The 12,979-nt window shown below is 36.5% G+C and overlaps 1 protein-coding gene across 1 annotated transcript in view; it reads left to right on the forward strand.

Annotated features, from left to right (window-relative positions):
• The window catches only part of LOC114336651 (mitochondrial enolase superfamily member 1-like), a 64,677-nt gene that overhangs the window by 29,197 nt on the left and 22,501 nt on the right, over nucleotides 1–12,979 (forward strand). The window lies entirely within an intron of this gene.

Here is a 12,979-nt window from a genome sequence, read left to right on the forward strand (position 1 = left end):
AAAAACTCACGTTAATCATTTTAATTTTCCAACTGATCCCTCTTAGTTATATAATAATTACATTTGTATGATTAGTAAATCCTTTACTATAAAAAAAATTACAAAAAGAATTTACAATTGTTTACACCTTCGGTATACAAAAGTTACGCAATTTGGTCTAAAAATAAAATTGAACCAAACAGAAGCTCAACTTTTACCTCTTTATGAAATTAACATTGAACTTTATCAAAATGATAAGAGTGGGTAAAACTTAAGTTAATTTGATATAATAAATTATTGTCACCAAGTACGTTATTAATAGATCCTAAATGGATAGGTTATAAGCAATAATTAAGGATTTTAGATTAAAAGCAACGAGAAATCTAAAGAACCAGAAAACTCAAAGGCGTCCTCACATGGGTCGATCGAAGACACGGCTCGAAGTTCGCTCGTCTTGTACGAACCCTGCGGCACAAGCGATTGCTCTCTGCACACTAATCGATTCTGTTTGTACACATCTTCCAACCAGGAATAACGCATTTTTTTATATATCAACCAAAACGACTATTTCGATCTGTGTAAAGTACGGTATTGTTACATTTTTAGTATAATTTGTATACAATGAGCATTATACAATTAAGGGTATTTTTCTACTACCCCAACGAATTTTATAATAAACACCTAAAAACAGAAGTTCAATGTTTTCAGAATTTTATATCACAAACAATATATTTCCACAAAGCTACTAGCACTACAATCAACGAATATAACATTCACCGGTCTTAAAAAAAACTAAAATATAATTTAGTGCAAAATTCAACAAAAAACGAAGGAAACAAACAAAATAAACTTACCTCCATGACTGAAACTTGCGTCTCACTCGAATTTTCTAATGCTCTACCGATCGCAAGGAACGAGAGTCTTACAAGACGAGGAGATTTTCAATCCTAGACAACTACTAAATGCCTCGTCTACGGAGCTCAACGCCACAACAAAGGAACTTGAGTTGGGGAGAGACCTACGCGACTGGAATCGAGTCGACTACTTCGAGCGTCAACCCGTATGCGGACGATCTAAGGCCGTCCGCACATGGGTCGATCAAATACACGTCTCGAAGTTCGCGCGTCTTGCTCGGCGATCGCTCTCCACACACTAGTCGATTCAGTTTGCTCACATCTACCAACCAGGAAGAACGCATTTTTTATATATCAACCAAAACGCCTATTTCGTTCTGTTAAAAGTACGATGTTGTTACATTTTTAGTATAATTTGTATACAATGGGCATTATACAATTGAGGGTATTTTCTACTTCCCCAAAAAATTTTATAATAAACACCTAGAAACAGAAGTTCAATGTTTTCAGAATTTTATATTACAAACAATATACTTCTACAAAGCTGCTAATACTACAATCAACGAACATTACGTTCACCGATCTTAAAAAAACTAAAATTTAATTTAGCGCAAAAATCAACAAAAAACGAAGGAAACAAATAAAATAAACTTACCTCCATTACTGAAACGTGCATCTCACTCGAACTTTCTCATGCGCTACCGATCGCAAGGGACGAAAGTAGTACAAGACGAGGAGATTTGCAATCCTGGACAACCACTAAATGCCCCGTCTACGGAGCTCAACACCACAACGAAAGAACTTGAGTGTTGGGGAGAGACGTACGCGACTGGGCTAGAGTCGCCGTGTGCGGACGGTCTAAGACTTCTTACGCTGGAAACAAATTCTGCTCTTTTGTATCCGATCCTTCTACAGTTTACAAGGAAAACGGAAGATAAATGAATATATATGGGGAATCTATGATATGCATTCCACAACACGTCAATTTATCTATGTAGGTACCCAGGCAACCAAGTGACGTCATATAACGTTGAGAAAACGTGAGTTTTTGGTTGAATATAACACGTGTTTGAACATTACGTCATATATACGTCATTTGTAGGTGATTTTAAATACGTAAGATTAATGACGTTAAAATTACGTTTAAAAAACGTTTTAATTTCAGACAGCCTAAGTCTGACGTCACAAAATTGGGAGGAGCTTGCTTGTTTGTATTGACTCCAAATAATTTCGTTTAGGTATAACGCTAAATGTTCATAAGAAATTTGTCATTTATTGTTTGCGCGGTTTGTGTATTGTGTGATAAAATAAGACTTTTTTTTAGATATGTAGTTGAAGAAACGTGTTAAGAGATTTTTATGCGTTTTTGCTAAGTGAGTTAGTTTAATGCAGTAATTCTTCTTGACAACTATTTAAGGTTATGTTTATTTGTTTTTAATTAAGCGTTAAATGAAGATATTAAGACAGCGTTAAATTAAGATATTAAGTATGCTGGAAAATTTGTCAATAAATTATTTATTAGTTTCATAAATATGTTGTTTCAGTTTTGACACAGTAAGTAGGTATATATAACTAGTGAAAATTTTATAATGTGAGGGCTGGTGCAATCATGCAGAATAAATGTTGCTTCTAGCGCACAAGCAACAAGCGATCTTAAACAAGTGGTAGTATATCTTCGACACATGGGATGTAGGCCTATAGGTTTCATGTTACCTATTTTTTATACTATTTTGAAACATCTGAAAGAGGTCACTTTTTGAAAGTATTAAAGACGTGATTTTACCGACGTTTAAAGGTCGTCATCTTTTTGACGTTTGAAAATCGTCACAATCTCGACGTGAAAAAAACGTAGATACGATTACGTTTTAAAAATCGTCACAATTATGACGTCGAATCGATGAGACAAATACACGTGATTTTTAACGTCAGTACTACGTCATAGAAACACGTCAATTGGTCATTTTTATGACGTGTTAACTACGTTATAAAAACGTCGTTTGCTTGCCTGGGTAAGGATCAAACGAATTTTGATTCCTAATACTCAATTCGTGAGTAAAACTAAGATTTAATTTTCGATTCAGGGACCACCACCATCTGTTTATGCATATTTAGATCTCTTCATCTCTTCAGAACAGCCCGAGGTGTGCTCTGAATCGAAACCGAATCTGACTGTACAGTGGAACCCCGATAAGTCGGCCCCCGATAACCCGGAAGTCCGGCTAACCCGGACCGATTTTCATCAGACAAACATTTCAACAATTCAAAATAAAAATTTATGTATGTAATATAATATTTGAGAGATAATGTGTATTTGTGTAATTTGACCGATACGATAATAATAATAAATAAATGACTCATGGCACACAGCGGCATGGCAGAGCGACGTTCATTATCTTGAATTATCGGAAACAACTGTAGTAGTATTCCTTTATTTATTTCAATCAGACTGTCTTAGCATTGTTTAAAAAAGACTAAAAGACTATTTAAAAAATTCTTTTTTAAACAATGGTCTTAGTCTTCACTGTTCTAAAATAACATGTGTAACATCGTTCCGATTGTGACTGTATTGTGTGTAGTACAGTCTTGTATTGTTCGCTTCCGTTTCCTTAGGTTTGTGTTTACGTGTTTTTAGTAATTTAGATGTGTACTGTGCATATATATATATATTTTATATATATATATATATTGATGTGATCTTGATTATTGATATGAGATAATATTTTTATATGTCATTTAATTTAATCAATGCATTAATAATAATCTAATTAATTTACCAGATCACATATCAATATGTTTTCAATCTCAGGGCTTTTTATAAAATTAATTACTTACATACGTGGCTTCTAAGTATTTCTCAATGGTTCCTAATCGGGATAGGAAAGAAAAGAGTAAAATAATAACACATATGGGTTACAATTGTAATCAAAATATTGTTTATTTTATTTAAATGGCAATCACTGCTTAATATTTGCTATATCTTATTATTCTTAAACATAACATTTACACATGGGAATCTTATTTCCTTTTGGTTTCCAATTGAAAGTTTTTATTAACATTTAACTATTATGATTTATTAGCAACAATTCTATTTAAGTTTGATGAAGCTTTTCTGATATTATTGATTATGTTTCTTCAATTTTAAATGTAGTATTTAATACGAAAAACCCATAGATTCATGTCCAAACAAATGAGACTGGCCTTTTTCTGGTGAACTGAGAATGTCTTCACACAAGACCCGTTTCCTGCTATCCTTGGCTGCAATCAAAACCTCGTCCTGACTTCCAGTAATGTTCTCCTCTGAAACTAGCTCGTATAGCTCTCGTTTCCTGCTTCTGTCGCGATGCTGTGTTCTACCTTTTTCGAAACTGCAATCAGCTACCGGGAACTCTTGGCTCAAAGAGGTTCTTTTACTCTCAACCTGGCCTACCTCTCGTTCCACGATAGATACTCCACACTCACGGAACTACCCCGGCTTTCTCACTCTCCGTACACTACCGTCTACTACTGGACTTCACTTCTCGACAGCTCAAAACATTCTGATCTCTATTTGTCATTCATTCCCCTACTTTCTAAATATCCCTTCCAGATTCACAAATCAAACTTCCACCACCAACTCTCATTCGCAGTATTCCTCAAAACCAATTTTTAAACTTTCTAAATATGCTTAATGGATTTCAAAAGAAAAATAGTTAATTCCCATTCTAAAATTACTTTCTACTAATTACAAAATTTTAATGACCTATTCTCTATTTCTACTAAGTCTTATTTAGCATCGGCTAATGATCGAACCTTCCGCGAACAACGATTATGACCTATTATCGATTTCACTTGAGTCTTATTTAATCACTTCTTAAAATTAAATATAACAATTTGTTGTATACAGGTTGTTCTAAATTTATATGCCCGTGGTTGAGAAAATTGAAAATATTTTATATTAAATTGAATTTTGTTTATAATTATCAAATTTTAATTTTCATATCAAATAGAAATATAACAAATCCCCGCCTTGTATTCGATAAAATTTATCTGCATTTTTAAATAAATTTTCTCGAGGCAAAACCAACTCCCTGTATATTTCTTTACTTTAATCTACGTCTTATACCCTAACTTACTATCTACTTCATGTAATTCTGTCTTTTATTCGTGATATTTGTATACATCGTGAATATTATAAATTCCTCGGATCTTTTCCGAGTTCCTGTGCCTCAACTCATAACTATTTATCCCATTTTCATTATTCACGATGTACGGGCCTTCGAAAACAGGCATCAACTTTGCGCAAATGCCACCAGGAAGATTTGATACTCGTAATGCCCTCACGAGTACTTTTTCACCCTTTTGGAAAGTCACTGGTCTTCTTTTTCTATTTTGTTCCTGTCTTTGGATATATTTTTCGTTGCTTCGCCGTAATCTTCTCTGTACGGTTTCAATCACCTGTTGATATTCTTTTGGATCTTGGTCTTCCCATGGCCTTATCGGCAGTACACCCTTCATGATGTATTCTGGGGTCTCTTTTGTTACTGTGCTCGGAATTGTATTTAGATACCTTTCTATTTCCGCCATTTTCCTGTCCCAGTGGCGATGTTGACCATCTGTTGCAATGCGAAGAAATTTCGTCACTTCCTGTATGAATCGTTCCGAAGGATTACTCTGTGGATGCCTGATGCTGACAAAATTTGTCTCTATTCCTCGTTCTCGAAGTTGTCCCTTGAAACGATCATTTCGGAAATACGTTGCATTGTCCAGTAGAATCTTTTTTGGTGTTCCTACTATGGCTATAAAATTGTCGATTTTTCTTAATATTTCTTCCCCCTTTGTGGTGCGGCAACTATATAATTTTACGTATTTTGAAAACACATCCACCATTACCAGAATATGTTTGTTCCTTTTAGTGGTCATAATTAGATCGCTTAACATATCTATTGCTACAATGTCTAGTTTGTTTCGGGCTTCAATATTTTTGGCAACATTTTCGTTTTTGAAATTCCGACTCTTATACTTTTGACATACATCGCACTTCTGGGTAATTTCCTTTGCAATGCGGTAATCCTGTCGGCTGATGTAATTTTCCCTAAAAACGAGCCAAACTTTTCTGCTACCGATATGCCCATTGTCCTCATGTAATTTCTTTATTATCTTTTCGGCCAATGTCTGTGTCACTAAATATAGTTCCTTTCCATCTATTCTCTTAAAATATATGTTATTTTCTACTTCCGCTCTTCTTTTTTCTCTTTCCTCTAGGTCTTCCTGGTTTGTCCTTATCTCATTTAACGAATATATCCCTTCTTCTTGTATTAATCTATTTAGTCCCACCTGTAGAGTAATTGTTTCCTTTTTTCCGGTGTCCTCATCCCGTGTTAGAGCGTCGGCTATTATGTTGTCTTTCCCTTTTATATATCGGAACTCAAAATCATACTCCTGTAATAATAGAATGCCTCTATGTATTCTATTATTTACTAATCTATTCTTCATGATATGTACTAAAGCTGCATGGTCTGTTTCGATTGTGAATTTTGCTCCCAATAAGTAAAACCTCAATTTGTTTACGCAGTATAGTACACTGGCAAACTCCAATTCTGTAACACTATATTTTCTCTCATGTTTTTTAGTCACTCGAGATATAAAACATATCGGCACTTCTTGGTCGTTTTGTATTTGAGACAGAACTCCTGCAAATTTTTGTATGGACGCATCAGTTCGGAGTATAAAAGGTAAATTGTAAATAGGGTGGTATATTTTCGTTCCTTTTGCGAATTCTCGTTTTAATGTTTCGAAAGCTTCCTCCTGTTCTTCTTTCCAATTCCATTTTATTCCTTTTTTAAGCAATTTTATCAGAGGGATTTCCTTTTGGCTCAAATCGGGAATCAGCTTTTTAAAATAATTAATCGTGCCAAGAAAACCTCTCAATGTTTTCAAATTCGTTGGTCTTGGGTATTCATCTATGAGCTTGACTCTGTCTTCCGCTAATCTTACTGTTTTGGTGTCCAATTGAAAACCCAAATAAATGACTTCTTTTTGAAAAAATTGACATTTTTCAATGTTTAATTTCAATCCCGCTGTGTCCAATTCTTCCAGAATTATTTCTATGTGTTCCAGATGACTCTGAGTATCTTGTGAAAAAATTAATAAATCATCGATATAATGAACTATGAAATCTTCATGGCGATTCAAAATGGTATGTAGAGCTCGGACGAGTGCAGCACAAGCACTCTGCAATCCAAATGGCACTACCTTAAACCGGTAGACAATACCATCAATAGAAAAAGCGGTGTAGTTTCTACACTTTTCAGCTAACGGTATCAACCAAAAACTGTGTTTTAAGTCAATTTTCGAAAATATGTGTGACCCGGTGATTCTTCCAAAAATGGCCTCGATGTTTAGAGGTGATTCATATTGTGATACAGTGTGCTGGTTGATATTGCCACCACCTCACAACGCAACACAAAATTCGTTGGAGGTGAGAGCACAGGTGTTGCGGGCTAGCTTTTATACAGTGGAGATGGGGTGGATTCCCAATTTTACTATTTTGTTGTTAAAGGGGGCGCCAGACAAATTCATGCCCCAAACACCAATCCAGTGTACCTAAATTCCCGAATTTGCCAAAAGAATCGGAATAATACTACACCTTTGACACTTTAATTGAACACATAATATATTGAACACTTTTTTAAAAATTACACTAAACTAACTACTAAAACTAACCAAACTGAACCAAACAACGACCCCTGATCACTGGGTAAATTACCTAAATATGGGTAGCAACAAAAATAAATATATAAACGTATATAAAAAAAATGCAATTTATAAATCTCGAGACGCAATCGTAGAGCTCTGCGAATGGTAAGGTCGAGTACGCGTAGCGGAAAATAAACAATTGACTATCCGATCAAGAGCCGTGTACATAAGAAATTATAAAAGAAAATACTAATAAATTAAAAAAAAAAACAACCTAATGTAGATACCTGAATTCAAAAAATAAAATATACAAATAAATTACCGCAACCTAAATTATCAAATTCTACAGATTAAAAAAAAAAGATCAGCAAATTAAATGGTTACAAATCAAAATCATTAAAGTAACTCATCTGAAATCCAGTTATTGAGATTCAAACCCCAAAATAAAAACCACGTGGAAAAAACCCTAAAACAAAACAAGCATTAATCCCACTATTAAAATTCACAAGTACCCCTTAAACCCCCGAGATGAGATGTAATATAGCATAACTTACCCAAAATCGATGGGGTCTTCCAGCGTTCAGAGGATCACGTGTCTTCAGTACAACTTCGATAAAGAAACCCGTTTTCTAGCCTCAAACCAAACATTCATTCGTATCTAGAACAATTGACTCGTTGTCACACATAATCGATCACCCAATATGCAAATATCACTTACCAAATCGAAGAAATGACACCACAGCCGTATGTTATCCCAAAAATTGGACTAAACTAGTAATATATCCTCAAAATGAATTTTACTAACTCCAATAATTACTAGTTTGTTCAAAAGCCTGATTTATAGATCCCAAATTAATGGATGGATCAGATAGATCCTTATTTTCAAAAATCAGACATTTAAAAACTTCGGCGGTGACGTTCAAATCAACAATTTCGATTTTACAAGCTGCTAAGTGACCAATTACGTCACATTCTTCTTTTAAAAATAGAACTTTGATTTGACAGATTTAAAAGTCTGTCAAAACATAAAACACGAACAAAAATACGATAACCAGAAGAGGTACCATATTGGATACGAAAAGGAAGAATTGTCAACGCTATGTATTCAACTAGAATCAAACAAACGTCAGCTATAGAGTAAATGACCAATTTCAATGACAATAAAAAACATAAAATACCTACAAATCGAATTAATGAATTTACGCTATTTATATTTAATCAAATTGATGAAATTGTTTTTATTACAACGAATGTTCTAGCTTATAAATACTTTAATCATGTACCTGAGATGATTTAAAATTAATCAGTAATTTTGACTGTAACAAATCCCCCCTCTACTTCAAGAAATTTACGTAGTAAATTTCTGAAAGAAAAAAAAAACAAATCAGCTCAGCGTCACAGTGCACATCTGATCACAACTACAATCATTCAGCCACGATATCCAGACATACTTCAAGGTTGACCATTCACTCGATTACAGTCATCCTTCTTTTCCGTCAAAGGAAAAGAAAAAAAAACAATAACAAAAAAAATAATAAACATAACACCACCCGGTGTGTTACACGGGATGATGATGGAAGACATAACGAATGCGAATATACTACTCCTCAGTCGGTCCCGGTTTAAGATCTTTCGCATGCCACACACCTTTGCTATTGCCCTTGTCGTCACATAACTCATAAGTCCACGGTGATATCCGTTTCTTCACACAAAAGGGGCCTACAAATTTAGGGGCTAGTTTATGCGAAAAATATTTTGCCGCGTCAGACTGGGCATAATTCCTTCTCCAGACAAGTTGGTTTGGAAGGTACTCGACATGACGACAACGCAAGTTATATCATCGCAACTCTTATTCCCAGCAACTTCCAGACGGTTCCTAACATCCAAAAACATTTTTCTAAATGACTCATTTCTGGATAGATCCCCGGTCTGAGTTCCATCTTCGTCATTTATCCCAGTGAGAGCAGCATAATCTTGTCCAGACAATTTCATATTCCGACCAAAATTGACAAAGTAGGGTGTTAGTTTAGTAGTCTCATGAGTGGATGTTCTAAGAGCACAAGCAATTTTATGTAAGTTTTCATCCCAAGTTCGGTGATTATCTGACACATACATAGCCAACATAGTTTTAAATGTTCGATTTACCCTCTCTGTTGGGTTAGCCCTGGGGTGATAAGCAGCACTGTATTTCACATAACACTTATAAGTCTGCATTAATTTTCCAAACTGGGTGGATCTAAATTGAGGACCATTGTCACATATTACAATCCTAGGCACTCCAAATATCAAGAAAACTTCATTTTCCACCTTTTTCACCACCGTATCACCTGTAGCTTTCCGCAAGGGAAACAATAGGGTAAACTTACTCAAGTAATCAGTAACATTTAAAATATATGTATGGCCTTGCTTTGACCTTGGTAGTGGACCTACCAAGTCCATCGAGATCATTTCCCAAGGGCGGTCAACCTTAGGATGAGATACCATTTTGTCAGTTGGCTTCTGCTGAGACGGCTTGTAAGCAGCGCAGGTTTTACATCTTCGTACAACATTTGCTATGTCATTCCTCATTTTAGGCCAGTAATACTTTTCAGCCACTCTAGAATAAGTCTTGAACACACCAGTATGCCCTGATTAAGGAGGTTCATGAGCTGCTAAGATTATGTTAAGCCGATCTTTCTTGGGTACTACCAGCCTCCAATTTTCATCAATGGATGACAACCCAGGATACTCATTGGCCACATGTTTCCACAGTTTACCTCCTTCGACTCTCCAACTGCCAAACTTACTATGACATCCTTGAACCTTCATCAGCATTTTCTGATACCACTTGTCACAATTTGTTTCATCAACCTCTTCGGTCTCTATGCAATCGACGATTGGAACAGCTCTGGACAACATATCTGGTACGATATTTTCTTTGCCCTTCCTATGGATTACCTTGAAGTCGTACTGCTGTAGCCTTACAGCCCATCGTGCTAATCGTCCAGTCAGATCTTTCAAATTTTGCAGCCAAAGCAAACTATAATGATCGGTTATGACCGTGAACGGTACACCTTCTAAGTAAGGGCGCAATTTTTCAATAGCCCACAATACAGCTAGACATTCACGCTCTGTAGTAGTGTAATTACGCTCTTGGCGAGTTAAGGAACGGCTAATATAAGACACCACTCTATCACCATCTTCATGCGGTTGCACTAGTACTGCTCCAATCCCATAACCTGACGCATCTGTCTGAACCGTAAATGGCTTGGTATAATCTGGGCATGTTAAAACTGGTGCGGCTACCAAACACTCCTTGATCTTTCTAAAAGATCTGCTACACTCTTCGGTCCATAGAAACTTTGCTTTCTTCTTTATCAACGCTGTTATTGGGGCAATAATGGTTGAAAAATCTGGTACAAATCTTCGGTACCACGAAAATGTTCCAACTATACGACGCACTTCGGTAGCGTTATTTGGGGTTGCTATCTCCAACATTGCCCTGACCTTTTCTGGATCTACATGTAACCCATTCCGATCTATAACGTACCCAAGGTATTTCATCTGCGGTCTACAAAACTGACACTTATCAAGGCTGACCGTGATGTTAGCTTCCCTTAATCGCCGAAACACCTCCTCCAATATGGCCAGATGTTGTTCGAAACTTTGACTTACTATAACCACATCATCAAGATATACAAAGACATGTGGTTCCAGATCATGACCCAACACATTGTCAATAAGTCTCTGCCAGGTAGCAGGGGCATTATGCAAACCAAATGGCATCCTTTTGAATTGAAAAAGCCCACGGTTCGGTACTGTAAATGCCGTAAATTGCTTGGATGTTTCAGCCATTGGCACCTGCCAGTAAGCCGATTTCACATCAAGACTTGACAAATAGTTGGCATTTCGAAGCTTATCCAAAGTATCAGAAACTTGTGGCAATGGGTAACTGTCTCTAACTGTCACTGAGTTTAATTTGCGGTAGTCAACACAAAACCTATAAGAGCCATCTTTCTTCTTGACCAAAAGTATTGGCGAAGACCAAGGGCTGTTAGAAGCTTCAACTATCCCTAACTTCAACATCTCATTAAGCTCCTTATCAATTTGCTCCTGGACAACAGGGTTGACTCTGTAATAGCGTTGTTTAATGGGTTGACTATTCGTGACAATCGTATGCTCTGCCACATTTGTACAACCAAGTTCGTTTCCAATAAGTACCATATTCCTATCAATAACTGACTGTAATCTGCTCTTTTCGAAAGAACTAAGTCGCGTCTGTCCACTCATCTGGTCGATAGAGTTGACTAACACCGGTTCACTAGAAAAACACCACTCCTTCCTACGCAAGTCCGGAACTATACCCATAATACGCCAGAAGTCAGCTCCCAAAATTAACAGGTGCGGTAGGTCTGGAATCACCATAGCCTCAATCAATCTAAATCTACCCCTCAACTTAACAGGCAATTCCACCATGCCGACACTGCGACAACTAACACCATTTGCCACTGTGCAGCTATTTAGGCGATTGTTATCCATGGGCAGACCTAACTCTCTAATCATAGTTAATCCTTTACTCCCCAACACCGTCCTACTTGCTCCAGAATCCAGCAATCCTAAAACAGATTTTCCAAGTATATCAACAGTCAGGTATGGTCTCTCGTCACCAACAGCATTTTCTAAAACAAAATCTAATAGTACTTGTATTTTGTCGATCGAGGTTTCATCATTTCCACTGCTTTTTCCTCGATCAGCCAAAGGCAGTGGAACTAGTTTTCCGAAGCTCGTTTTGAACAATCAGGACATGTCTTAACGGTGTAGCCCTCCTTTTTGCACTTAAAACAACGGGTGGTCTTTGGTGCCGTGCAACCAATAGCTCGGTGTCCTGGTTTATTACATCTGTAGCAAACGATATCTTTCGGAGGTCTTGCGTTTTTCACTTCACCACGAACTACACTTGATGTAGTCGACTGATCCTGACAACTATCCACACTAACGCTGCTAGACGAGTCGACCGCTACATAAGCTAAATCTGGTTCTAAAACATTGCCAATTCGTCTGCTAGGTGGAACATAGCTTTCAACGGCTTCCTTCCTGGCTTCTAATTTTTTTCCATATTCACGAAGCTTTGCAATAGAATCAACTTCTAATAACGCCAACTGTGTCTGGTAATATGGTGCAATATTTTTCATTAATATCTTCAATTTGGTCGGTTCATCAATAGGGCAAGTCAATCTCCTAAAATATCCAGCCATCACTGCTAGATAAACTCCAATCGATTCATCAGGTCCTTGAGTGCGTCTACGAATTTCATCAAACAATTTTTCGTTGTAATCATGAGACAAATATTCTTCTTTTAAGAGCTCCACAAATTCATCCCAATTAGCGATCTGGTTTCTATAAGCCAAATAGAATTGATATGCCCTGCCATCAAACAAATCTATGCCAGATTCCAGAAGAGTCTCTTTCGTGACATGTCTCGCCATTCTAAG

Source organism: Diabrotica virgifera, chromosome 5 (assembly GCF_917563875.1).
Source record: "Diabrotica virgifera virgifera chromosome 5, PGI_DIABVI_V3a".
In the NCBI taxonomy this organism is placed as follows: Eukaryota; Metazoa; Arthropoda; class Insecta; order Coleoptera; family Chrysomelidae; genus Diabrotica; species Diabrotica virgifera.